At 35.6% G+C, this 26323-nt stretch overlaps 2 long non-coding RNA genes across 8 annotated transcripts in view; one reads left to right on the forward strand and one right to left on the reverse strand.

Annotated features, from left to right (window-relative positions):
* The window catches only part of LOC136834287 (uncharacterized), a 634610-nt gene extending 620644 nt beyond the window's left edge, over positions 1–13966 (forward strand). Inside the window, exons 6-11 of one of the 6 annotated variants that reach the window (XR_010851725.1) lie at positions 4219–4349; positions 4716–4841; positions 5796–6007; positions 8833–8914; positions 12193–13122; positions 13192–13966. This is a non-coding gene — a long non-coding RNA (uncharacterized lncRNA). Of the gene's footprint in view, positions 1–375; positions 898–4218; positions 4350–4715; positions 4842–5795; positions 6008–8832; positions 8915–12192; positions 13123–13191 lie in introns of those variants that run through there. The other 5 variants (XR_010851724.1, XR_010851723.1, XR_010851722.1 and 2 more) reach the window with 5 other exon arrangements.
* LOC136834288 (uncharacterized) lies at positions 13266–25985 on the reverse strand. 2 transcript variants are annotated; one of them, XR_010851729.1, is made up of 4 exons: positions 25898–25985; positions 17488–17608; positions 16202–16499; positions 13266–13635 (listed from the first exon to the last, which is right to left on the reverse strand). It is a non-coding gene; the product is annotated as an uncharacterized lncRNA (long non-coding RNA). The 2 variants fall into 2 exon arrangements; XR_010851728.1 differs by lacking the exon at positions 25898–25985 and adding an exon at positions 17870–18061.
* Between the last annotated feature and the right edge of the window lie 338 nt (positions 25986–26323).

The raw sequence follows: 26323 nt of genomic DNA on the forward strand, positions 1-26323 counted from the left end.
CTCTCTCTCTCTCTCTCTCTCTCTCTCTCTCTCTCTCTCTCTCTCTCTCTCTCTCTCTCTCTCTCTCTCTCTCGCTTTTGCTATTAACACCTCACGATGATTACGGGCCAGGGCCTAGGTACTGAACATTAAAACTGAGCAAATAACAACTCTCATTGGTAGAAAAAACATACTTTTGAACTTTTAAACCTAGTTACGTTTTCCCTTGTCCATACTGTACATTCTTTTCTTCAAAGCATCTTTTGCTAATACTACCAAACTAGTTGCCTGCCAATATCAGAATAATTATCGTTCGTCGCCTTCCTTAATCTTTCAAGTTTTATTCCCTTTCACTCACCAGTCTTCTGTTCTTGAGGTTACCAAACAATTCGTCGATTTTTCAACCAGCATTAACATCCTCAGTGATCGCTTGATTATTTAAAGTTTTTCTAGTTAGCATCTCCAAATAACTGAATGAAAATCCGTGTAAATCTATGTACGAGTTGGGGTTTTGATCACAAAAATACAGCTGATACTTTGCCCATGGGAAATTTCTTTTGAAAACATGATTGTTGTGGATCATGTATCAGTTTAAATGTACTGTGCAGGATCTTTTCTGGATCTTGCCTCATCTTGGTCCTTTCTATACAAAGTCGAAAGTATTTGCAGGGTTTTCAGTTAAACCGTTTGTCAAAGGCTTGAGGTATCTATACACCAATAAAAGTGTATGTTTAATAACATTAAATATTGAGACACCAACATTCTTACTAACCTAAAACTAGGCGGCTTGGTAGTACAGTAGTACTGTCGAATGGTTTGACAACACCGAAGTACAGCACCCGGATGGGGGCTATCGTCCCTGGAGGTTTTACAGACACTTGGTAAGTTCCTGTAAGGAGTTCTTGTGGAATGTTGACGGTAAGTTTGCTTTGTAGTGTGCGTAATTACACTTCTAATGTACGCAGTTGAAGATTCTTTGAAATACTGCCGGTATTGCAGATTTCAAAGACATTGAACGATGAAATGGTTGGACGAGAGTGTTGTGGAAGTTTTGCATGGATTGGATAGCATTTTGCATTTCTTGGCATTTTATGTGCAACACTACTTAGTATAGTTTGCCTAGTCAAGAATGCATTTAGTAAAGGCAGTACTTGGAATGTATGTCGAGTGTAGCAATTTTAGCCATAGGCAGTGGCTAGTTATCGGTTTGTTAAGTTGCATAGAGGAACGACCTATTGCTTTTGCTTTTTGTGGACCCCCCCCTTTTTTTTTTAGAAGTAACTTGAGTTGCAATTGGCTAGTTTTCCATATAGTCCTAAAGGAATTATTGGCGATTTCTGTTTCCCAGACCAGTGAAGTCGAGATAATATATTTGCTGTTAATGTGGGGAGTAGACATTCCAGATTGTAAGATTAGGCTAGATGTAAAAGTGAAGGCCCACACTTGGCTGAATTCAGTTATGGACAGTTTTTAAATATTGCTGAAACTAACATTAAGGAAAAATTAAGTAACACTGCTCTGTACTTAATGTTTTATTACAAAGCTGTATAGTTGAGTGAAAGCATGCAATTTGATTTATGAAAATGTTTTATTACAAAGCAGTACAGTTAAGTGAAAACTTGCAGACCCCATATTTTTGTTGCAACAGAAGACCATGTGAGTGATGTGACCCAATTTTGACCATTCAGATTATTTCATTTTGTAAATAACACATATAGATATAAAAGCTTAAATATAGAATACATTTATACAATACTTGTATGCGATATTGTGGGTCAAGTTCAATTAACCTTTCAGCTTTTTTATTGCTGTCGAGAGCCTCTCCACAATTATATGAAAGATGATTGTAATTGCTTAATAAAAATTAATCAAAGGCTATTTGCATTATGTATTGGCACCACTAATATAGCTTCATTCTGCCAAGTTACAGCCTTTAACTGATGAATAGTACTGTAATTCATTGCTAAGTGATGAGTTATGGTCTGTTGTTAATTAAAAGTTTGAAATGGTCACTATGTTGAGACGAATTAACTATTTTAAAAATTGTTATTTGTGGTGCCTGATGTCAGGTTATTTGTGATTAGGTTTGGATGTATACGCATGTCATAACAAATTCAACACTCCACCTAAAAAGCCCGTTTTCATACAGGTCCCCACAAATTATTAGTTATACAGGGGAATTGGGATATGTTTACAAAGCAGTTCTGACTGAATGTCAGAAATTTTTGAAACATCAGAAATGTCAGAAAACCCTATTTCGTTGCTGAATTCAGTTACAGGACAGGTTGTAAAATTTTGTTGAAACAAATATGCCTGTACAAGAAAACGGAAATAACACCACTCTGCACTTACGTGTTTTATTACAAAGCTGTTCATTGGAAAATTGTACTGTAATTTGATGTACATATGTATTTAACTAGCTACAGACAGTTAACTGACTACAGGGTGATAGTAATTCATTTGTAATTGATGATTAATGATCCATCATTAAAAGTTTAAAATTTGTCAGTATTTAAAATGAATTAATTATTTAGAAAGCTGGTACATTATTTGTGGTTCAGTACTTTGTCAGGTTAGGCTGTAGGGGAACCAGCCCATACCCCATTCTTAGGGTCATGACAAGACCCAGCACCCAAGGTTCTTAAGTTAGTTGTGTCTAGGCTGAGATGTCAGTCATAATAAATTCCACATTCTCTGGTTTTTGTTTTCTCCACCGAAACACCCCAGTTTCACAGGTCCACACAAACTGTTCAATAAATGAGGTTAGTGGGATAAGTTCACAAAGCTATTCTGAATCAAAAGAATGTCAAAACTGTTAGACACAATGTCAGAAAACCCACTTTTATAGCAGCATTAAATTATGGGCAGTTTGCAAAATTTTGCTAAAACAACTACATATACAGACAAATCCAAATAAAATAACCCTGTACTTATGTATTATTATAAAGCTGGAAATATGGTTTCAGCAAGGTGAATCTGGCCAAGAGTTATATTTTCAAAAAGTATGTTAACTTAAAATCCATGAAAATTTTATATTGGCCATGTACATTAACTATTGCAACAGTGTTGATATGGGTAAATTGTCACCCTGACATTTTATAGAAGTAATAACACGAAGATTAGGATAAGTCAACAGTAGTCTTTTTTATCAAAGTGTATCACCTAATTACTCCCGGACCAGATTAAGTTTGGGAAATAGAAACACCTCAAAGTCGGAGTGTTTGATAATTTTATTAAGAGAGGTAGCTACTTTTAGTCCAGCTATAGCATAAGAAAATAGCCTGTACTATAGAATGTGGGCTTACAGTATTAACATCAGTTGCTGAACCAGAATACCAAAATACTTCAAAATATTACCTGATTCAACCTAACAACATAGGGGACAGTATCCTGCCTGATGGGCCAAATCCTATTGGACCCTTTACATGTTAAAAAATGCCATAAAAGTAGTGAAACCCAACCCCCGTTCTTTTTCATAGTAAGCCTATCATTATTCAAGCCAAATTACCATGGCACTTGACGAGGTCTTATGCTAACCAACAACTTTAAGTTGACTTTAGCTTCCTTAGAGTCTTTATATACTGCCAGTCATGAGTGTCTTATAAAAGGAAGAGTAATGAAATAACATTTTTTTATGCATAAAAACTTTCTGAAGTATAGTCAGATCTAGAAGAGTTATTACTGTACATCCTCACCAGTTGATGTATTTCCAATCAGTGTTGTCACATTGGTAAGCGAGAGCTTGGTGCACTTGGGGCCCCGATGTTACTTTTGGTTAGGCCCTGTCACATAACATAATAACAGTCCCTGGATGTGTACAGTAATTATCAACAATTTGTAAGCAGATCCTGTTTTTAATTGGTGAGGAATGGATGTGAGAAAATAGTAATGCCAGATGTATTTTTTTTTTTTTAGCTGCTTGTGATCAATTAATGACTAGAAAGTAGTTCTGATACTGAAGGTTTTAGTAAGATGCATTGGGAGGTTTTATGTTATTTGGTGGTCATTATTTAAGAGTAATTTTCTAAAAGAGATTATAGCATCTGAAAATTAAAAAGAGAAAGGAAAGGAAACCAAATGGCAGCAGAACTAACTGTACATTTCTTAAAACTTAAATGAAGGATTTGTGTACTTTTTGTAGGGTTCAGTAAACATGAAACATAAAATAAAACTAAAGTTGTGTTAGTAAGGAATATTGTATACTGTAGACCCAACACAAATACAGTATTTTACTTTCAGCATCATGAAGTGTATGGTAAAAATATCAAGAGCTTGGTTTAAGGTCAAAGAGGCATCTCACAATCCATCCCAGGTTTAAGGTCAAAGAGAGACCTCACAGTAGCGGTTTATGAGACGATGGAGCATAAAAGGTAAGGCAAACATCTCATCTGTAACCAGAGTTAAATTTAGAATACTGTACAGCTATAACAATTTAGAATACAGCTATAGCAGTGATCCCAAATGTGTCAACTGTGGAGAAAGGCATGCCTCTTTAGACAATGAATTTTTTCTAAGGAAGAAGTCAGGGCATTTAAACTCAAGGAGCATATTAGCCCACAGAAATAAAGCGGCTAATGACGCCAATTCACAAATTCTAAATTTGGTGAATACAGTGAAGAAGAAAATGCTAAAATAATCTGCTTTATTGCATTACAGTAAATAAGAGGATGGTAAATTCAAATTAGCCTAGATACATCTTCAACTTCTCAAGAGAAACCTCAAAATTTCTTCAACAGATGAACCATCAGCAACAATAAACACAGGTGTACACTGGTGTCAGTTTCTCAGGTGGCACCTAAAAATCTTTTGCCTCCCCCAAGGGACTAAAAGTCTACTCAGCAGTTGTGACAGAGGAGTTGTAGGTATAGTACTTAGCAACCCCACCTAAACCCTTTCATGCTAATCACTAACCACTGTGCAATGGGGAAACATTTCTCGTGAATGGTAACCATCCTGCATGTAAAATTACCACATCAGATATAAATTTAATTGTTAAGGAGCGTTTGTAGGTTTTGTTATGGAGCCTTGATAGGTTTCAAGGGAGAGAGTGATTAGTAGTGACAAGAAAAGGGTTTAAAGTTACCAGGTAAGCTCTACCATGAGCTTAGAATATGCCTTGCTAATAAGGCTACATTCTATACAATTTGTGCACTTGGTAATTTAGTGACTGGTCAACCTCAGCCATTTTGCTAATCTAGTACTGTACATGTGCTGCTTGTCCCATTTAACTGTATGTTAACCTCATGTTGAGTGTCTTTGTAGAGTTGAGGGCGCAATATCTTTCCGGGTACCATGTTGAAGAGGGTAATTTACCTAAGTTCTTGGAGCAGAAATTTATTTTTCTAGATAGGTTTCACAGAAGCTAGTGGGCTTGGGAATTACTCAAACCCTGTATTATAGATTACTGCTTAGAAAAAATATTTCCAACATGTAGTACTGTATATGTATTAAAATAAATGATTATGTAAATCCAAAGTTAACTGTTTCCTTCTAAAGGAGGTCACTAAAGAAACAGTGCTAGATTCATACAAAAACTTCAGAATGAACTCTAATCGGAAAATTTTAAATCTTGGATTTGGAGATTGCTATTATGCATAAAATTAAGTCATTGAAAGGATAAGTGATTTATGATGTTATATTTTGAATCAAAGAAACTGAGCAATGATGATACACTCAGCTAGAAAGGTTATGTAACTGTAAACTTTACTGTACTGGCATTGTTGCAGTTTATTCGAAAAATTATGTTTTTGTAAGATTTAGGGAGAGTACTGATTTTGGGGATGTTCTTAGACCTATTAAGACTATTTTTATTTCAGGTGTTGCAGTGTGAAGAGCCATAAGAAATGTGAAAGTAAGAAATCAGAAATCTGTAGTTTGAGACCTGCAGATTTTGAAATTAATATGTTCAGAGGTCTTCTAAACTTTGGATTTAATATGGGGTGTTTTTTGGACACTTCACAATCCATCCCCTTAGCAGTTGACGAGACATGAAGGAACACCAAAGCACATTGCTGGTGGAGCATAAAAGGTAAGGCAGATATCTCATTTGTAACCAGAGTTGAATTTAGAGGATAACAATGATCCCACATGTGCCAGCTGTGGAGTAAGGCATGCCTCTTTGGACAGTTAATGTTTATTAAGGAAGAGATCATGGAATATTTTAATATACAGAAATACATTGGCTATTAAGTTTAAACCAGAAATTCTAAATTTGGTGAATACAGTGAAGAAAAAAATTCTAAAATCTCTGTTTTATTGCATTACCTTAGTATATCTCAAATAAGAGGTTGGTAAATTGTAATTAAGTCCAGATACAGTACACCTTCAGCTCCTCGAGAGGAACCTCAAAATTTCTCCATCAGATGAACCATCAGCAACAATGAACTTAGGTGTAGTGACGTCACTTTTCATTTGGTGTTTGCTGCATTGCTGTTTGTGATTATGATTGCAGACATAGACAGTAATGTTAAGGACTCAGTAGTAAGAAGTTTCGCAGATGACACAAGAATAAGTAGAGAAATTGCTTGTGATGAAGATAGGAACTCGCTAAAAAGAGACCTAAACAAAATATATAAATGGGCAGAGATAAATAGGATGGTATTTAACTCTGATAAATTTGAATCAGTGAACTATGGTGATAAAGTAGAAATGCTATATGCATATAAAGGACCTAATAATGAGACAATCACAAACAAGGAAGCAGTTAAGAGCAAGCAGAGGTAGATTAATAGTGCCCAAAACTATACCAGGAAAACTAAGGAAAGCACACAGGACATTAATCCATCACGCACCAGCATCGATAATGCAGCGTCTATTCAATGCGCTACCAGCTCATCTGAGGAACTTAACAGGAGTGAGCATAGATGTGTTTAAGAATAAGCTCGGCAAATATCTAAGATGCATCCCAGACCATCCAAGATTGGAAGATGCAAAATATACCGGAAGATGCGTTAGCAATTCTCTGGTAGACATCAAAGGTGCCTCACACTGAGGGACCTGGGGCAACCCGAACGAACTGTAAGGTCTGTAAGGTAAGGGACTAAAAGCATACTTGGCAGTCATAATAATGGAGTCAGAGGTACTTAGCATTCTCACCTAAACACTTTCATAATAAGCACACACCATTGTACTAAGGAAAAACATTTCTCATGAATGGTGGCGACCCTGCACATAAGATTACTGTATCTTATTTAACTTAAATTGAACAATTGAGGAACCTTGATAGGTTTCTAGGGAGAATCTAATTAGTAGTGACAAGAAAGGGCTTGAAGTTACCATATAAACTCTATCATGAGCCAAGAATATGCCTAGCTAATGGTTTTCCAACCCTTCTTGTCATTTTGGGCTGAGCAAGGGTGGTGCGTGGCTCTCCCATTTCAAATGTTCGTAAACAATTTTTTTTTGTGAATGAATGTATTACCAACCTATTACATGCTAAAATAGTTTTATATGTACTTTTTCTAATATTAAGACATCCTGTAATATTTTTGCACTCTGTAATAATGTCAAAAATGTTTTTCTCTTTAAACATGGCACAAATTTTGAACTATGTTGCCAATTTTCCTAAAGGACTCAGGATCAAGTTAAGCTGCCCTCGGGTCATGTATGTATGTATGTATGTATGTGTGTGTAATTATTCATTTATATTGGGAAGAGCAAGAATAGACAAACAAAAATGTATATGAGGTAGTCTCAGGTTTAGTGTAGAAGGCAAGGATTATCCCATGAAAGATCGATGAGAGGATTTAAATGACCCTGGAAACAGCAGAACAATGGAATATGTGACGTAAGGAAGAAAACATTCCCTAGACTCACAGTCTTATATAAAACTTCTTTTCATTCTGTCTTGCTCAATACATAACTGCAAATCTAATGAAGAAAATGAGATTCCATGCTTTTTCGAGTGATCTTGCATTTTAAAAAATGGTCAAGATGCCTTAAGAGATTTGCTTTGGATGTCTTGGTAAGTAGGCCCAAACAACAACTGTTATTACTCCTAAGGGTAAGGGTTAAAGAGGAATAAACACTGTCACTCCAGCCTATTACATTTAGCAGCCTGGGAGGAAAACCTAAAATGGCTAGAAGGATTGGGAATAGTATAATAAGGCTACATTTATACACCTAGCATCTTAGTGGCTGGTCGACCTCAGCTATTTTGCACTTACACGTACTGCTTGGTCCCATTTAACTGTATGTTAAGTGCTGGTTGAGCACCTCAGTCTATATGGTTGAGGGTACATTTTCTCTCTAGAGCACGATGGTGAGGAGGGTAATTATGTATGATTTTAAGTTCATGGAGTAGAATTTTTTTTTATTTCATGGAAGCGAGTGGTCTTGAGAAAATTTGTTTTGGCTTTACTATGTGTAGTAATGTGTGGAATGGAGTGGGCTTGGAAATTACCTTTACCTCTTATTGTAGATTGTTTAAAAAGTATTCCCAACATAAAATAAATCTGTGTCCAAATCCAGAGTTGGCTATATTCTCCAAAAGGAGATAACTACGTTTGTCCAAAAACTCCGAAATGAAAGATGAACCCAAATTAAAAAAAAAAAAAAAAAAAAAAAAAATTCTCCTGCTTTGCATTGTACACTTAGGTACTTGAATCGTGGACTTGGAAAGTAATGTTATGCACAAGATTAGTTATTGAAAGTGTGATTTGTGATGCTATATTTTGAAACAAAGGAACAGGGCAATGATGGTATTACTCTTACTTGAATGGTTATGCAAAAGTATATTAGGCTGCTACTGTTGAAGTTAAGATATTTGAAAAATTGTGATTTTTGTAAGCCATAGGGAGAGCACTGACTAAGTCAATAATGTTCTTGGACCTAATGAAACCATTTTTATTCCAGGTGTTGCAGTTTGAAAGAGCCACAAGCAATTTAATAGTAAGAAGTCTGAAATCTGTAGGTTGAGGATCTGCAGATGTTAAAGGTAATGTGTCGAGAGGTCTTCTAAACTTAAATTTAAAACTGTAAGGGGTGTTTTTCACCTACAGTAGGAATCTTTTCAGGTTTGTTTGTTACCGTACTCGAACTTAAAAATGGTACTTCAGAAGTGATTAGTCATTGGTCTTTTATTATGATACACATTTGGGTAATTTATTCATAAAACCAGAAAGTTTTATTACAACTTCTGATTGTTTAAGGTGGTGGTAGTGTTTGGAGAAATTTGTGAAGTAACCTGAAAATCCAGTCAGAATTTATAAGAGAATGCATTATACTGAACATATGATCTGGGCTGAATAGCAGTACAGTCTCCTATAGAGTTGAGGGACTGAAATTTGGGGTTTCACGGTTGTGAATGTAGCAATTGTCTTTCATATTTTGTGATTTCAGTAATGTTGTTTTCAGCATAGTTTAGAATAATTGAAACTGCATTATTGCATCTGCAGCATCCACAGTCTCTTAAAATGTTGGTATTGTGCTGTATTTCCAAACGATGGGATCTAGTTTAAACAGATAGTCACTTTCAATCTTAACCTCTTTAGAAGTTGAAACAAAACTTAGAGTACAGGAATTTCATACCTGGGTGGAATCAGCCATTTTTAACTTTAAAGTTTCTCAGCAAATTTTATTGTGGCAAAGCTAAAGGTTCATTTAAATAGCACTGTTTATTAAGCAGTTGTAATGATTAGTTCACAAGAGTGAGTTTTGGGTTCAGATTAATTTCACACATGCAAAATAGGTGTTTAGGAAATCTAGCCTTTCAGGATGGCGTGAAACAAAGCTTTTGTTTTCTGTCAGTAGAAATGAGATCGTAAACTTCAAAGAAAATTGCAGAGGGTATCCAAGTCATTTTTAAGATATCTGAAGTGAAAGTCCACTAGGACAAAATAATGTGCCAATTTTGACAAATGAAAGATATACATAAAATGGTAATCCATGTTAGATAGATTATGTTTGAACTTTCAGGGTACAGTACTTGGTGAGAAAATTGTCATGGGTAACAAGGGTTTCAAGGTAAATAGGGTTCAATCAGGTTATTGGTTGTTAGTTTTACATGGAGGTAATTTTAAATATGATTCTATCATTACTGTAACTTCAAGTTTATGGTAAAATAGCTCTATTTGCTTAGTTCTCTCATAGTAGGAAGGTGGACAAAGATTTGTATCCACATTCAAATATACAATACTGTACTAAAGTGGACAGATTTTATATGTTTATTTGAAACCAGGTTTCTTTATTTTTTATCTGATAAGAATAAAAGTACTACATTTGTGTAGTTTAAACTTTTGAAAAATATTTTTATAAGTTAGCTTTGATAGTAGTGTACTATTGGACTACAAGAATGTAGAGGTACCTTTTTACGTTAAGTGGTATATATTGCATTCAACAAAATTTGGTTGGTAATCATATAGACTAGGGTTTTTGAAAAAAGTAGAAATTACAAAAGCTATTTATATAGTGTCCAAACTTGGTTGTAACAAGTTGGGCACCCTTTTCGGAAGCTGCATTAAGTTGGACACCCTTTTCTGAAGCTGCATTATTTTCTTTTATTTGTGATTTCTCATGGATGGGTGGGTACCGTTCTCAGCTAGCACTCTGCTGGCCCCGCGTTCGATTCTCTAACCGGCCAATGAAGAATTAGAGGAATTTATTTCTGGCGATAGAAATTCATTTCTCGCTATAGTGTGGTTCAGATTCCACAATAAGCTGTAGGTCCCGTTGCTAGGTAACCAACAGGTTCTTAGCCATGTAAAATAAATCTAATCCTTCGGGCCAGTCCTAGGAGAGCTGTTAATCAGCTCAGTGGTCTGGTTAAACTAAAATATCTTTTAACTTCGTTTTATTTGTACATAACATCTCATAACTGATCCATCTTTTTTTATACGCCTGTGCCAACTTCATAATCTCCGTTCAGGACAAGTATCACTCTGTACAGTTTTCCTTATTCATGCTATGGGATACAGAACCTTAAAATACTTTCACCCATTATTTATAGTGTCAGGTTACATGCATATGGAAATAATTTTTGTTTTGTCGTAAAGGTTCTCAGTGCTAATACTTAATTGCATGGTTAATGCTGACTTGTTACTTTGTCCAACTCTCATAATAGCCTATTTGCAAGCTTTAAATGCTCCAAGTCAGTTCTAACTGGTGAGGAGGAAACTAGACCAGTTCACAGAATTTGTGTACTGTAGTGCCTTTGTTCAGATGCATATTTTCATTTAGGGTCAGATTTTTGTGAACTACAGTAATGAAACTATTGAATTTTGTTTCATTGTAAAGCAGTACCTGGTGTGGAATAGGGTTTTCTGTGTATGAGGAACTACTGTAATATTTTTGTACACAGATGAATTGTGTATCCTTTTGAAATCTTCAGCTAAAAACTTTATGGACAGACTCAATGAAATGCAAAACCAAAAGAAAAATCAGCCAATCTGAGAGAAGTTATAGGGAAAGGTAATTAATAGATTTCAGAATAGAAAATAAAACCAATATGCATGTGATTCAGATGTCATCAAGATTGAGTATGCTCTCCCCCTGTAACATTTGGAGATTAGAAGATCCAGGTAAATCTCATTGCATATCTTGAAAGTGTTAAGTTTTTTGCATCATTGTGCTAGCCAGTTTAGCATTTTGTAGCCTTTCAGAACCATTTTAAGCAAAGGAAGTTGCTTAGAGAATCGTAAGTGTTGCAGTTTTAAAATATGAACAGAAATCCATATGACGTTTCCCTTTTCAGAGAATTTTTATTGGGTATGGATTGTATACAAATACAATTAAACTGGTGCAGGTACTACATACATGCAGTTAGTCTAGTTTAGTATTTGAGAGGTAGAATACTGATTGTTATTGGTATAGGGGAAAGGCTGTGATTTAGACATTTTCTATCTTTACAATCTGACAAATTTGTAACCTCTACCCCTATAGAGTAACTGTAGTTTGGAATAATAATCCCATTGTTCTGCTTTTGTTATAATTACTGACTTTTTTTTTTATAAATTAGCAGTGCAAAGTGATAGAAATCCAATGTGAGAAATGTATTCAGAAATTTTATTCCAAAGTTGAGTAAGTTTGAAAACTTGTGTGTTTGTTTTTGACTCAAGACAGATGGTAATGGGTCTGCTAAAATAATGGGGGTTCTATGCACACATTAATAGCTGTGCTTTTAAAAGACTACATTGATAGCTGTGCTTTTAAATAAAGGACTACCTAAGTTGATAATTTAATGCATAATAACACTAATTAAATTTTCCATTTTTGCAGCTCTGGCTCATGCTTCAAGGTAGTGGCAGTCTGTTCTGGAATATCTGCAAGGATGGTGTCAGCACCAGCTAAACTACTTTTGTAGAGAAATCTTGCACTGACAGGCACTGTGCATGTAAAGTGGAGCTTAAGTCATTGAGCACCACCTTAATTGCCTGGGGCCAGTGCTGCCAAACTAGGCTGCTCAGTGCCAAAGTTGAACTTGATATTGACTATACTGTACTCGAGGGTTCCAGCAGCGAAGATTGCTTTGGCATAACCCACAAACTGTGCAAGCATGAACATCCAGAATTGCAGGAATATATTGAGCATCACCATATTGCAGGGAACCAGTATGCACAAGCTCTACCAAACTAGACAGCCCAGTGCCGAAGTTGACCATGAGGATATTGGTTTTCACCATACACTAGTCCCAGCAACTGAGACAACAACCCCCACCAGTACCTGCAGAACACCAGCATTGAAAATGCATCATTGCGCTAGAAGGGGACCGGTTTAAGGATGAGCACCATCAGACAAGTAGGGTGATGTCATTATGACGACTGTTAGATGGTGCTTATCCTTAAACCAGTCCATTTTAGTGCAATGATGGTCTTTCAGTTCTGGTGTTTTGCAGGTACTGGTGGTGGTTGTGGTTTCAGTTGCAATAACTCGTGAGTTTGGTGAAAACCAATGTCATGGCCAATTTCAGCACTGGGCAGCCTAATTTGGTAGTGGTTATGAAGAATACTGGTGCCCTGCAATTATGGTGATGCTCAATATTCCTGCAATGCTAGATCTCCCCTGCTTGCAAGTAACGGTTTGTGGGTTAATCCAAAGTACATATAATGGTTCTTCAGCAATATCAAGAGGTGAAAACAACATTGATCCAGTAGTAGCTGCAGCTAACTTGTAATACTGGTGCTTTCTGTAGCTAACTTGTAATACTAGGTGCTTTCTATAGCTAACTTGTAATACTAGTTGCTTTCTATAGCTAACTTTGTAATATACTAATACTAGTTGCTTTCTGTAAGTAAGATGTTGCTGAAAAGGGAATTGAGTGATTTTTACATAGGATATTGCACTCATCTGGCAGTGTTTTAAAATGTTTATTGATAATACTTAAAATTTTGGTTCAGCTTGCTGAAACTGGAGTTGTCATATTCTGTAGTTGCCTAGTTATCACAAAGAGTAGGCAATCTTCAATCTTCAGTGCTGGTGCACTTTTACAGAGTTTGTTAAGTTTCATCACGTCTGCAGGCATTGTGTTAGTGCTAATCTGTGCTAAGCTTGACAGCACTAGTATTTAACAGTGGTAGTCTACAAGCTTGATGTGTACTCTACATCACAATTCAGCTCTGCAGTAACCCTGATACTGTTGGTGCTGGCACTGCCATTGTAGGGGTAGGTTTTCATCTGACGATCTTCCAGATATTCCAGCTTGGTAGTCCTCCTTGGCTAGTCCTGTGGAGATTCAGTTCATAGATAGTTTAAAAGTGAAACTTTTAAATATGAAACCATTAAACATTTAATATTTGTGAATGTAACTATTGTAAATATTTTTAATAAAATATTTTAAATAAAATAAAACAAGTTCTAGACCTTACACATGACAACATTTATGCGAGAAAATGCATATCTTGTAAAATATCGTAAAAAAAATATACACATTTTATTAGTAATATCTAACTTGTTTTAAAATCAGGTTCAACGAAATAGGCTAAGAGACCACATTATAGAGTTTCACTAGGCTAGCAAACTGAGTAGAAAAACCTAATAAATTTGTAAAAACCTCCAACTCCTGTAATTTAATATCCACATAAAATTACATTTGAAAATATTAGAAAAACTAAACATGAAACAGCACAGAGTGGTAGAGTAGATTTAACTAAATTTAATTAGCTTTAGAATAATAAAAGTACCACCTTAATAGGAATTGCCTTCAAATATTTGTTCAGTGGGAAATTTATAAATTATAAACATTCTGTCAAGAGAGCAAAAACAAAATTGACTGACATGGAAAACATCCAAGACAAACACTTACATTGCACACCATACAACAAAAGAATTTAAACTTCATTAAAAGCAGGCATAAAAGTTGTAGAGCGAACACCACCTACTCATAAGGATTAAAACATTAATCCATAGACCAAAGTGCAAACTTAAAACCAATTACCATAACCTAAATTTTATAGAGCAGTAAGAAAAGTTGGCTTGGAAAAGCCTTATAAAGAGTATAAATTTAATGAAGATATACCTTGACCATATTTTTTTTCAAGAGCAGCAAATTAAAAATACTGCAAACATCTGGATAAATGCTGCAGAATAACTCATTTTACAACAAACTTTTTCACAATGAAGGCCAAGTCTTCTCTGAATTGCTAGTGAACTGCTGAAACATGGTTTAAGAAAACTGCTACTAAAAAAATTAATTTTACCATACTGGCTCCTGTCAGAAAATTTTGAAATATTTTGAACAAGGACATTTATCTTAAAACTTGATGATAAAGAGTGTCCTAGCACATTATTTCAAGCAAGAACATTTATAGTCAAGAGTCAATCTAAACTCAAGTTGTCAAACAAAACCCCTTCCAAAAGAATGAAGCTATTCTTCTCAAGAGAAGTGCTTAGGCCAACTTTTGTGTAACACCAAAGAGATCAAGTTCCTTTGTATCAGCAGTACTTACAGAAATTCTGAGGTGTACTAGATACTGGAATGTTTGAGACAAAAAATGTTTCAATGTCTTCCCTGAGCAGCTGCTTTGTAACATGCCATTACAACTATTAACTTCTTAAGTTAAATGCAACTTGTCAAAGCTTTATCTGAATACAAAACTTCTTTAAATCGATATGCTGTGTATACTGTGGTGATTGAGGACATAATCTGCACGAGTTTCCACCTATCTTGTTGATGCCCAGACGTGTTTATAGCCCTAGTGCCAGTTGTCTTGATCATTACCCGTTTGTGCTGATTTTGCAAGCGCAAACCACTTAGTTAAATATGGTAACTCATATCACAAGCCTTGACTAGTTTGTATTTCACCAGTTGTGCAGCTGATTTAGAAAACACTTCAAATCAGAGGCAGCATGGTTTTGAAGAAAAAGAACGCATGTAGCTAAGAAACTAAAGTTTTTCACTAAATGTGATGAATACACTTCCAAACAAAGCTAAATCTATATGCTATGAAGCAGCTTCTAAGGAGTCAACTCCCCAGTACAGTATTCTAAGTAGGCTGAATAAGAACCTGTGGCCAGCTTAAAGTTTCTTTGCCCAATGGTATTCATCATAGAAGGAAGCTGGATATAAAATTCATCTTTTACAACATTTTGCTGTAGTCTAAAAGTCATGGGTAATTTGGGAAATGAAATCGTAAGACCTCAAATAACTTCCATAGCAACTTTCCACAGAACAGAATTCCCTAAGGTCAAAAACAACATTAGGTAAAAAATAATAATTAAATACTGATAGTATATGGTACTCTGGTAACATTACAACCTTGAAACCGCTCATCTACGGAATTCCTTGCACACCCAGAAAGATTGTCCCATAGTTGTTACGGAAGCCGTTTGGATCTGGACACTGACACTATAATAACCAAGAATAAAAAATGTTGAAACCATGTGGTAATTTTTCAAAGCTCAGTATGTGAAGTCATTAACAATGACATTTCCCTGTAGAAAAATACAAGATAACCCTGTACAAGATGTAGAGGAAAAAACTTAGAATCAAGCAGAAAAATGGGAAAACAAAATGGTTGAACAAAAATCCATAGACTAGAGCAAGTTCTCCATCTCTTTCTCATTACAGTAATTTGGTATTACAGTAATTGCAATAATTTGTAACTACAATTTCCTGCAAAACTTGGCTTACTAGCTGCTAGACTTTGCAGCCATCATTACTTTTGAAAGGCACTTTTGCATTAGTGACATCAACATTTATGGGACAAAACACGAAGATTGGTGGGTTTATCACAATGCAAAATACAGTTGGTCTCTGCTCCACAAGAACAGTGGCATATTTTTTACTAACCTTTCAATAGTTCCAATAAACTTGACTATAACTTTCGAGAAATAAAGTAAAGGCTACTGTCCGTCTAACTTTAATTTCCTTTAGTGTTTTCTGGGTTATTTAATAGCTGGACGTGGTATCTTTCTTCAGGTCACCCACCAGACACCGAACGTCGAAATCAACATAGCAGTTTTACCCATGATGGCCCTCAAAATTACCATGGTTGATTCGATTATCTTGAAGGTTGAGTTCGCTCATACAGAAGCTATGATTCATTTGGGACTATCCGTTACCCGAAAATTCACGAATAATCAAGTTCCTGTAAGGAGGGTATTAAAATTACAATATGTTAACACCAATATTATAACAATTTTCCAATAAAATTTATATTGATATTCACATTTTTAATGTAAAATAAAATTAGTTACTTTACTTTTTTGAAAAACTATGCTCACAAGTTACTGATGGAAAATGTTAGGCCTAATTAAGTATCCTTGTCAATGATTCATAGGTACAGTACAATAAGAAAATTCAGTACTCGTTAAGCATTGGAATTCTGGATTTTACGACAGTTATAACTCAAGATGATAATTAAAAAAAAGGATAATTGTTGACCAAAAGAATGTTCAGTGTCAGTGGTGGTCTAACCACAGGACTTTCTGGCGTTGTAGCCAAAACTCAAAACGAAAAAGTAAATTAAGTAAATTTATACAAGGTGCTACAACAACTTGTGGCTATCAGCAAATTATGCCGAAGTTCTTGAACTTTTTTTTTCATGATGGATTCCAAGTATATTCTATCCAATGTGTCCTTGGTCATAAGTCTTAACAAAAGCGAATGAATGCATATGTTACTGTAACAATATCCTTACCTACGTCCATCATTACTATGTACAATTAATTACGTCATACTGTTAACACAAATGCAAACTTGTCATTCTTATTTGAGAAACTAAAAGAGCAGTCACCTTTGTTGTCTCCCTAAACTTGATCACTTAGTATGTAGCAATTTGTAACTGAACTACACAATTTTCAAAGGAGCACATAACCCTTAGCTTCTACTTCCCGCATTATACTTACAACTATAATAGTCTGTAGGGTAAGCCTTTCACTTCTTACACATTTTGTGAACCATAAAGCCCCTGGCCATGACCAGAAGAATTCTTCGCTTACACCCTTTACTTTCTAATAATAATAATAATAATAATAATAATAATAATAATAATAATAATAATAATAATAATAATAAACTACAGGGAAAGTCTCTGTTTTATCTAAGACATATAATCGATTTAACATTCCACTTACCACAAACATGGAGTAGCTTGTCCATCTCACAGTGGGCCAGAAAGCAAATGATCACGTTTAACTTAAAATCTCTTCATAATTACACCAGACGAAGGATTTTCGCTCAGCAACATTTATTTATCTGGAAATAAGAAATCGTTAACATCCATCTTGGGACAAACGCATCACTAATTATGCCATTAAGTGTACGATGGTTAATAAGCTTAAGAACCTCAATGCCGTAGTGAAAAAAAAAAATCTCCAAAAACTTAGTGCTCTTGAATGGAATAAAATATGGAAACACCAAATAGAATGCCGGGGAAAAAATTAAAACTCAAAATCCTTGGCATGCAATGTTCGTAAAATATATCAACAATAGAGGCAAAACTATGTTCATCTTTACACTTAGAAGCTTGTTTTATCTCCCGTTTTAACAAGTATACGCTGATGGCACTTTAACCATATCACTGATAGGGAAATCTAATCTTGATTCATTGTCAGCTGAAAGACAGAAGCGGAACTGGTTCATCACCACCACACGAATACAAATTCCACTTGAACAACAACGTAGTCTTTTGGCTGAATCTACACCAAAAATATAACTATATATGTGTGTGTGTGTGTGTGTGTGTGTGTGTGTGTGTGTGTGTGTGTGTGTTTTCTATATCTTGACGACTTCAGCTAAAAGTTGTGACCACTCAACGTTTTCCTGAAAAAGAAAAACTGGATTAGGATATTTTAAAAACTTAAAGGAAAACAATAACTTAAAAGTGTATCCATAACAATGAAATTTCAACATTCACTTCAGCATAGTCTGAATCTTTTCAGTACGTGACTAATAAGTCACAAGATACAAAAATAATTAAATTCAGTACCCAAAACCAAAGGCATCCATTATTAATTAATTCTATATACGAAATTTTAACGAAACAAAGCTATATCCCTTCATTATTATTACTGAATAACATTATAATAAAAGCTACTCTGTGAATCTTATGTCTAGATTATTAGAACAATTTAAATTTAAAACAAACGCCTATATTTATCAGTCATGTAAACGCTGTTAACTGTAGAAACTATCCCAAAATTTACATCTCAAGAATAACACTGAAAGGGAAGAAGAATAAAAAATAATTTTTTTTTTTTACTATTATTAACGTGAAAATTCAGCTCACTAAGAAAAGTCGATAACCCTTTCAGCTTGAAATCTATAGACGGACTGATTGCAAACCATTACCTGCTGGCGTGAACACTACTACTGGCGCGAACACTACGTCTCCTGCTAGCCAGTTTCTTACCTTTGTAGGTCTAGCAGTATCTATTCTCCCTCCATCCTCTTAAGACTAATTCCTGTTTAACTTAAGAGCCAATTGTTACCTATGGGCATGAAATAACTTTTCAAAAAGGTAACCAAAAGCTGTTCTAGAGAACCATTAAACCTGAGTCATAGAATACCTTTCGTCATTTCGAGTTTGAACTTTGCATTTTTGTTCTCCAATACTATTCGCCATCCTCATTTTTCTGAGTGTGTTTTTTTAAAGGTTCTTACCTACAGCGGGACAGCATTCTTCATCAACGGCTCCAGAAACAATCAATGAAGGACTACCTAGAGATATTCTAACCTCAGCAATTCGAACAAAAGTAGCCGTTCTCTGAGCCAAGTAAGTTCAATCCTCTAACCAGGGGTGGATTAACCATTCAGCAAAATAAGCACGTTCTTAGGGTATCCAGGGAAGGGGGCACAGTAGAAATATTCCAAAGCACGAATTTACCATGGTCCATATGGTGCAATACTGCAAATGGTACAGCTGAACCAGGATCCGCAAAAAGGCGCCCCTCCCCCTCAAATGAAAAAATTACATACAGATATAAACAATAATTGAGCGGAGTGCAGACTTCCACCAAGGATCATGAAATCTAAAGAAAAAAATTCACCCACCCCACATAAAAGAAAGCAAGGCAACTGTATGCAATCTGTGAAATTTGTATACACTACAATCTGTACAACATCAGTGGAAAAAAAATACTTCGACAAAAACATAACCTCCTTGGCAGAAGTAAAAATAATAATAATAGTAATGATAGAGGTTAATAATATACATTAATCTTGGGAATACAACACAAGCCAATCTAATGCATTTTTAGCAGGCCACATTTCGAAAAATGGAAATTCTGGCAAAAACCACCTGTGAAGAACTCACGCAACTAATAGCACAAAAGATCCATGAGCTCAATGTCGTCGAAGTAAAAATCTTCTGGCTGTTTTAGTTTGTCAGATGATTCAACACCAGATCCATCACATATCGATCAGTTAAGAGTTGTACTTAAGTACTTAAAAGGTGGACAGGCTATTGAACGCTTTTCAACCTTTCAAGAAATGAAAAGCCATACCGGTGAGGAAATGGCAAATCAGCTGTTGCATTACTTACGTGAAGCTTGTAGGATAAGTTTGTCAAAATGTAGGGCTCAGTCTTATGACAACGCTGGTAACATATCTGGACGTTATAATATAGGGGGATGCACCAAAAATTTTAGAAACAAGTTTGCTATATATGTGCCCTGTGCAGCTCATTCACTAAATCTGGTAGGCTGAAGTGCTGTTGACTGCTGTCAAGAGGCAGTCAATTTCTTCTCAACAGTGCCATTCCTCTATACTTTTTTTTTTAGCCTCAAGCAACCCGGTGGAAAGTTCTTAAGGTTGTATTGGAAATGAAAGTATCTTAAAATCCCTCTCTGATATCAGATGGGAGGTACATTCTGTGGTAACAGCAGCAATTTTGAAGTTTTTCCTTAAAATTTTTCCTTAAAATTTTAGAAAATATAGCCGAAGACCAGTCACAAAAGGGAGACGCTAGAGGAGAAGCAAATAATATTGCAGTCAAGATGGTTTTATGTCGAATTTTTGGAATTTTCACAGAGTAAGCCAAGTTCTACAAAATGAGGATGTGAACTTGAAAACATGTGTAGATCTGCATGTATCATGAGCTGACCAACTGTGCACTTCACGAGATGAATTTGAAAGATATGAAGCAGCTGCACAGGAAATGCTACCAGATATTGATTACAAGGCAGCTACAACTCGCAAACGTATCAGAACCCAATGACGGAGGTGCACCACTAGTACATCTGAATGCCAGAGATAAATTTCGTTATCACCACCTTTTACACAATTGTTGACAAACTTGAAGCTGAGATGAAAGGAAGAGGAGAGATATACAGAGAAATAGAGATTTTCTTTTCTAAGTGTTGTGCCACAATGTCACTTCATCATCTAGTAACAGATGAAAGTTTTTCTCAGTGCTGTCAAATGCTGCTTGATGCTTACCCAGGGGACTTCAACACTAATTTCTTGGCTGAGCTTCAGCAGTTTCAGTCACATGTGCGCCGTAAGTTCAGAGCAACAAAAAATGTAAAAAACGAAGATTCAGTCATGCTGAGCTTGATGAAATAATTGTAGAAGACAATACTGAGTGTGCCTTTCCAGATGTAGACATTGACTTTCGTATATTTTTAACATTAATGGTCACAAATTGCTCAGCTGAGCGTTCATTTTCTCAGTTGAAGTACATTTAAAATCCCATCAGAACAACTGTGCAATAAGGCAGGCTGGATGCCTTATCTCTATTAAGAATAGAAGCAGATGTGTTACATAAGATTAGTTTGAGGATCTGATACAAGACTTTGAGTAGAGAAAACTTTTCAATATAAAGTGGAAGTATTCAAAAATAAACATTTTTCCATCTTGCTGTCAGTTTTATTTAATTTCGATAAATTAAAATTTTTATGGTTTATTATTGTTTATATTTTGAATTACATATACAGTATAATGGGCACCCAATTTTTTAAGTGCTTAGGGCCTCTGAGGGTCTTAATCCGGCCCTGACTCTTAACTAATATCTTCGCATGGCTATCTTTTTTTTTATTTGAATGAAGTAAGATGGTATTTGTGTTAGCTTTTAAATCAAAAGACCTTAAATATTAATTTCATTACGAAGTTGTAGATCGCCCCAGGAAATAAAAAACTCTTATTTAAATATTTACGTGTTTTTATCTATTTAGGCCCCCTTAGGGTAGCAGTCCCTTCAGTGCACATCATGTGGTGCACTGTGGGCATTACTTAAGACTCTTTGCAGCGTGCCTTCGGTCCCTAGCTGCAACTCCTTTCGTTCCTTTTACTATACCTCCTTTCATATTCTCTTCCTTCCATCTTACTTTCCACCCTCTCCTAACAACTGATTCATGGTGCAACTGCGAAGATTTCCTCCTGTTACATTGGAAGGGTGGGTAGAGCTCTCGGCCAGCACGCTGTTGGCCCAGCGTTCGATTCTCCGACCGGCCAGTGAAGAATTAGAGGAATTTATTTCTGGCGATAGAAATTAATTTCTCGTCATAATGTGGTTCGTATTCCACAATAAAGCTGTAGGTCACGTTGCTAGGTAACCAGTTGGTTCTTAGGCACGTAAAATAAACCTAATCCTTCGGGCCAACCCTAGGAGAGCTGTTAATCAGCTCAGTGGTCTGGTTAAACTAAAATATACTTTAACTCATCCTCCTGTTACACCTCTCAAACCTTGTACTGTCAATTTCAGTTTCAGCGCTGAATGCCCTCGTAGGTCCCAGTGCTTGGCCTTTGGCCTAATTTCTATACTCAATTCAATTCAATATCTACAGTATTTAGGCGAACCACAAAAATTTTTTTGGGTACAATTTCAAAGCAGTAAATATTTCCAAGTTAAATGTAATTTAAAATTTCTTGCTAGCTTCATTAGTATCAACATTTTATAAATCCTGCCTTAGCCAGTCACTAATACAAACCTTTCTAAACTAATTCCTGGCATAAAGTCTTGAACGCCTTCTGAATTTTGTTTGTAACGAATACCCACAGAGATCACATTATTTCAATTCATTTAAATTTCCTCCAGCTATTTAACAATAAAGATTTAAATTAAAACTTCGTAAATTATCGATAATAGTAAATTATTGGCTTTAGACCTAATTATTTCGATACAATGTACAGTGTATATTGTTTTGAGTCCGTTGCGACCACATATCCAATCACGGCTTATTTCTTTGTTAATGCAATTTCCTCTTTGCAATTCTACACATGTTAGCATCTTAATTCCTGGTTCAGCTTGCTGGATAAATGATGCTGGTACCGTCTACTCAAACTTCCTTCTAACCTTATTAGGCTTAGGCCATGGCTCCATGAATACAGAGCATCGGCTTACCATAAAGCTATATTCACTTTTCCCAAGAACAGGGTCAGAGCCTAATTTCAGTAATGATTCTGAACTACTAAGGGATTCAGGGTCGATGAAACACTTGTTTTTCGGCAACACCTTTTTATCAAAACATCGGATAAAGGTGAAAGTTGGCAAGTGTATATTTTATAACCCTACCTAATTCAGGAAAATAGCTTTTAATGTAGTGCCCATCTCTCCACCCACCATCCCCCCATGGAAAAACCAATACACTTCATTTTAGGAACTAAATCAAGTGTAATTTTGATCCACTTACGAATCATGTCAACTTTCTCGTACATCCTTATTTACAGTAAGCTGTTTTTCCAGTTTCACTCAACTGAAGGCGTTCGGTGGGACCTAACAATTCCATTTGTTCTATACACAATACTACATTCACACGGAGAGTCATACAGACAGCATATCTTGCATACATTGTCAAAATCACAATATCACAAAATCCAGAAAATAAGTCTTCACTGACAAAAAGGTATTAAATTTCTCCATTCTTATTTTTTTTTTTTTTGGAAGTCTTCCTTTCGGCTATCAACTGTTCCGTCCGGCGAGCCCTACTTATTTTAAGTTACAGTTCAGAACCTCCAATAATTCCACTTTTTCCTAAAATGTCTGTTGGGGCTGTACTTGCTCATGCTCCTAAGTCTAACTCTTGACATTTTACAGACTTCTACGGAACATTCTTGATTGCAGCATACGTTGAACTACTTTATATTCTAGCCCTGGTTTAAAAAGTGGCCAGTGAAGCTCAGTAAGGGTGTGGACGATCCTATTTCTTAACGATTTATTCTTTATGAATCTGGCTGCCTTGTCAATCAAGCTAAGCAAATAATTCAATCGACTTAAGGAATCTTTACAGCAGTCTAGTCTTGCGTTTACCCAAAATCATTCTAACATTCATATTTGAGCGCTTGTTTATGAAGGTAATCTTTTTAAGTTCGTCACTGTCACTACTAATACTTTGTATTCAAAATTTTACTTGTATTCAAAATTTTACTATTAAACAGGTTTCTTTTTGACCATATTAATATGCATTCTGTCCATTTACTTCCAATCTTATTCCTTTCCTCCCAACTTCCGTGTCCTCTAGTGCCTTCCCACTTCGATAATTCCTTCAAGTGTCATTCAAAACTGTCTACGATAACAAACTATACTGGTCCTAGTATTCTCTCGTGTAGATGCCTTTTGGCAAAGCTTTTGAGGTAGATTTTCAATTCTGGACTTTTACTTAAAGGAATTGGTGGGGTAGCTCTCAAAACCATTCCAGTATCTTTAACGCATATCCATTCAAGATCATGTAATAATTATCAGTAATATCCCACGTAACACTTGGGTCTAGAATACAATTCAAGTTCATGCAATAATATATAAATAATATATCCCACGTAACACTTGGGTCTCGAATACTACTGATATTGCACAATCATTGCATGTTTCGCGTGGTAATATACCACTGAGCATAACACTTAACATGGGAGAGGGTGTCTAATAAAAGGTGACCGATTTCGTGAAAATAAGTTTTCTTTAAAGGTTTTCCACGAGTTGTGCTCTCCGCCATTCCAATATCTTTTGCTGAAACCACAATTTAGATATTGTTCAATATGATTTTAAAGTTCTTCGCCACCTTCATTCTTTATAGGTGGTTTTATATGGGCCAATTTCTTACTCACTGGTTAACAACGCTGATCTAGGGATCATGACAACCTTAAATAATCTTTCGCGGTTTTAATGTCCGCCATGAGAATTTGGGTCACTCACATCAAACCTCCAGACTCGCTCAATTTGTCTAGCTGTTTTTTTTTTATTCAATCTTTCTAAAACTCCTTTGGCTTCATTGGAGGATATATTCCTCGAATCAACTTTTGAAAACATCATTGATACTTCCTAATTAAGTGAAATTTCAAATGCATTTACGAGTCCTTTATTTACACTTAACTGAGAGAGTGACTTTGTATACGCTTTGTATAACTACTTGCATTTTTTCCTGTTAAAATTCGTATTTTTCCCCTCTTAACCTAACTGTTTTGAACGGTAATTTATGAGCACGGACAACAAAATGCTGACGGTTAACATTCTAAAACTTGCGAGAGAAATTGACCTGGCTACTTTCGTTTATATTTCATACGGTGTCAGAATTTGCTACAGTGCCGGAGATCAAACATATTTTGAAATGCAAATAGGATATCACGTATGACGACTTTTTGAATGTTTGAAATACTTGACTGAGAGGCTGAAGGCCGAAACTTTGTTGATTATATATTAAATGTGAAGACAATTACAATTTCTGGTGAGAGAGAGAGAGAGAGAGAGAGAGAGAGAGAGAGAGAGAGAGAGAGAGATCATATACAAGCGGCGGAGCCAGTTTCTCCCTAAGCCTACACAGTCTATCGAAAAAGGTATTTGTGCCTGCACTAGAGCTATGAAAATTAAGATTTCTTTAACACTATTACTTATAAGGCTACATTAAGTCTGCCTTATATGTATTAATACAGTTTACCTTTAGTCTAAGCCTAAGGTCTTAAATGCAGCGCTCACAAATTACTTTCCAATGCTCAGTTCATAAGGAGTGGCCACACACTTAACATTTAAACAACCGAGTTCTCTTATAACAATTAGATAATGCAGTCTTACTGATAAATCATTGAAACAAAGGCCACCACACATTTCAAAACCAACTCTTCCCATGGTCAAGATTCTGTTACTTGATGTACGACACGACCTTAATCTTGAGGTAATATACTATTTAGTCTTACTTTCTAAGATATATAATTCTAAAGACTAAAGCACCAGTATATAAAAGGAAATTCAACACAAGTTTCCTATAAAACAATTCACCGTCATTCTTCTCACAAGGATACAAACCTCTGCAAATATTAACAAGTGGAGGCTTCGTCACACGACTAATAATATAAGACTCAGCATGGCACAATTGTTTCCAAGGTTGGTGTTCATTATAACTCCTCCTGTAAGTCCTTAAGCAATTCGCTAATTGACAAATACTAATACAACGCAGTATCAATACTAACTGCAAAGCCACTTACCTCATGAATTTCTGATGATGAAAAAGTCTTCGCCGCCATAATCAAGATGCAGACTAAGCAGGAAATCCACAAGGGCAGATGTGCACTAAATCACTACATGTGATATACGTTAAAACGCAGATGAATTGCACACACAAATGAATATCTGTGGAAACAAAAGGTGAACAAGCGGTCAGCGATGAACTTCAGCTTGGGAAGTTTGGTTAACGAATGACAGGTATACTGTCCTTCGTTATCGAATTCACTTTTCCGGCAGTAGTTACCTGCAGTTACATAGTCTGAAGTCCACTAGACGGTACTGTCCAGTTATCTATTCAACACTCTATCTGGTATGCCTTATTGCTGACAGCTTGATCTACCACTTAATTCTTTGCGATATAATATGTAACTTAAAATATTCATTTTTTTAAGTTCAATACAGATTACACCTGTGAACTACTGTTAAGTCCAAAATATTTGATTTTTAAAATCATATATCATGGTCAGTTATCGGAAAGTCTAAAAACTATAACAAAGGGTTTAATGACGTGCCTCTGATAATTTAGGCTTAAGATACAGAAA

The sequence above is a fragment of the Macrobrachium rosenbergii genome, chromosome 53, assembly GCF_040412425.1.
Source record: "Macrobrachium rosenbergii isolate ZJJX-2024 chromosome 53, ASM4041242v1, whole genome shotgun sequence".
Taxonomy (NCBI): domain Eukaryota; kingdom Metazoa; phylum Arthropoda; class Malacostraca; order Decapoda; family Palaemonidae; genus Macrobrachium; species Macrobrachium rosenbergii.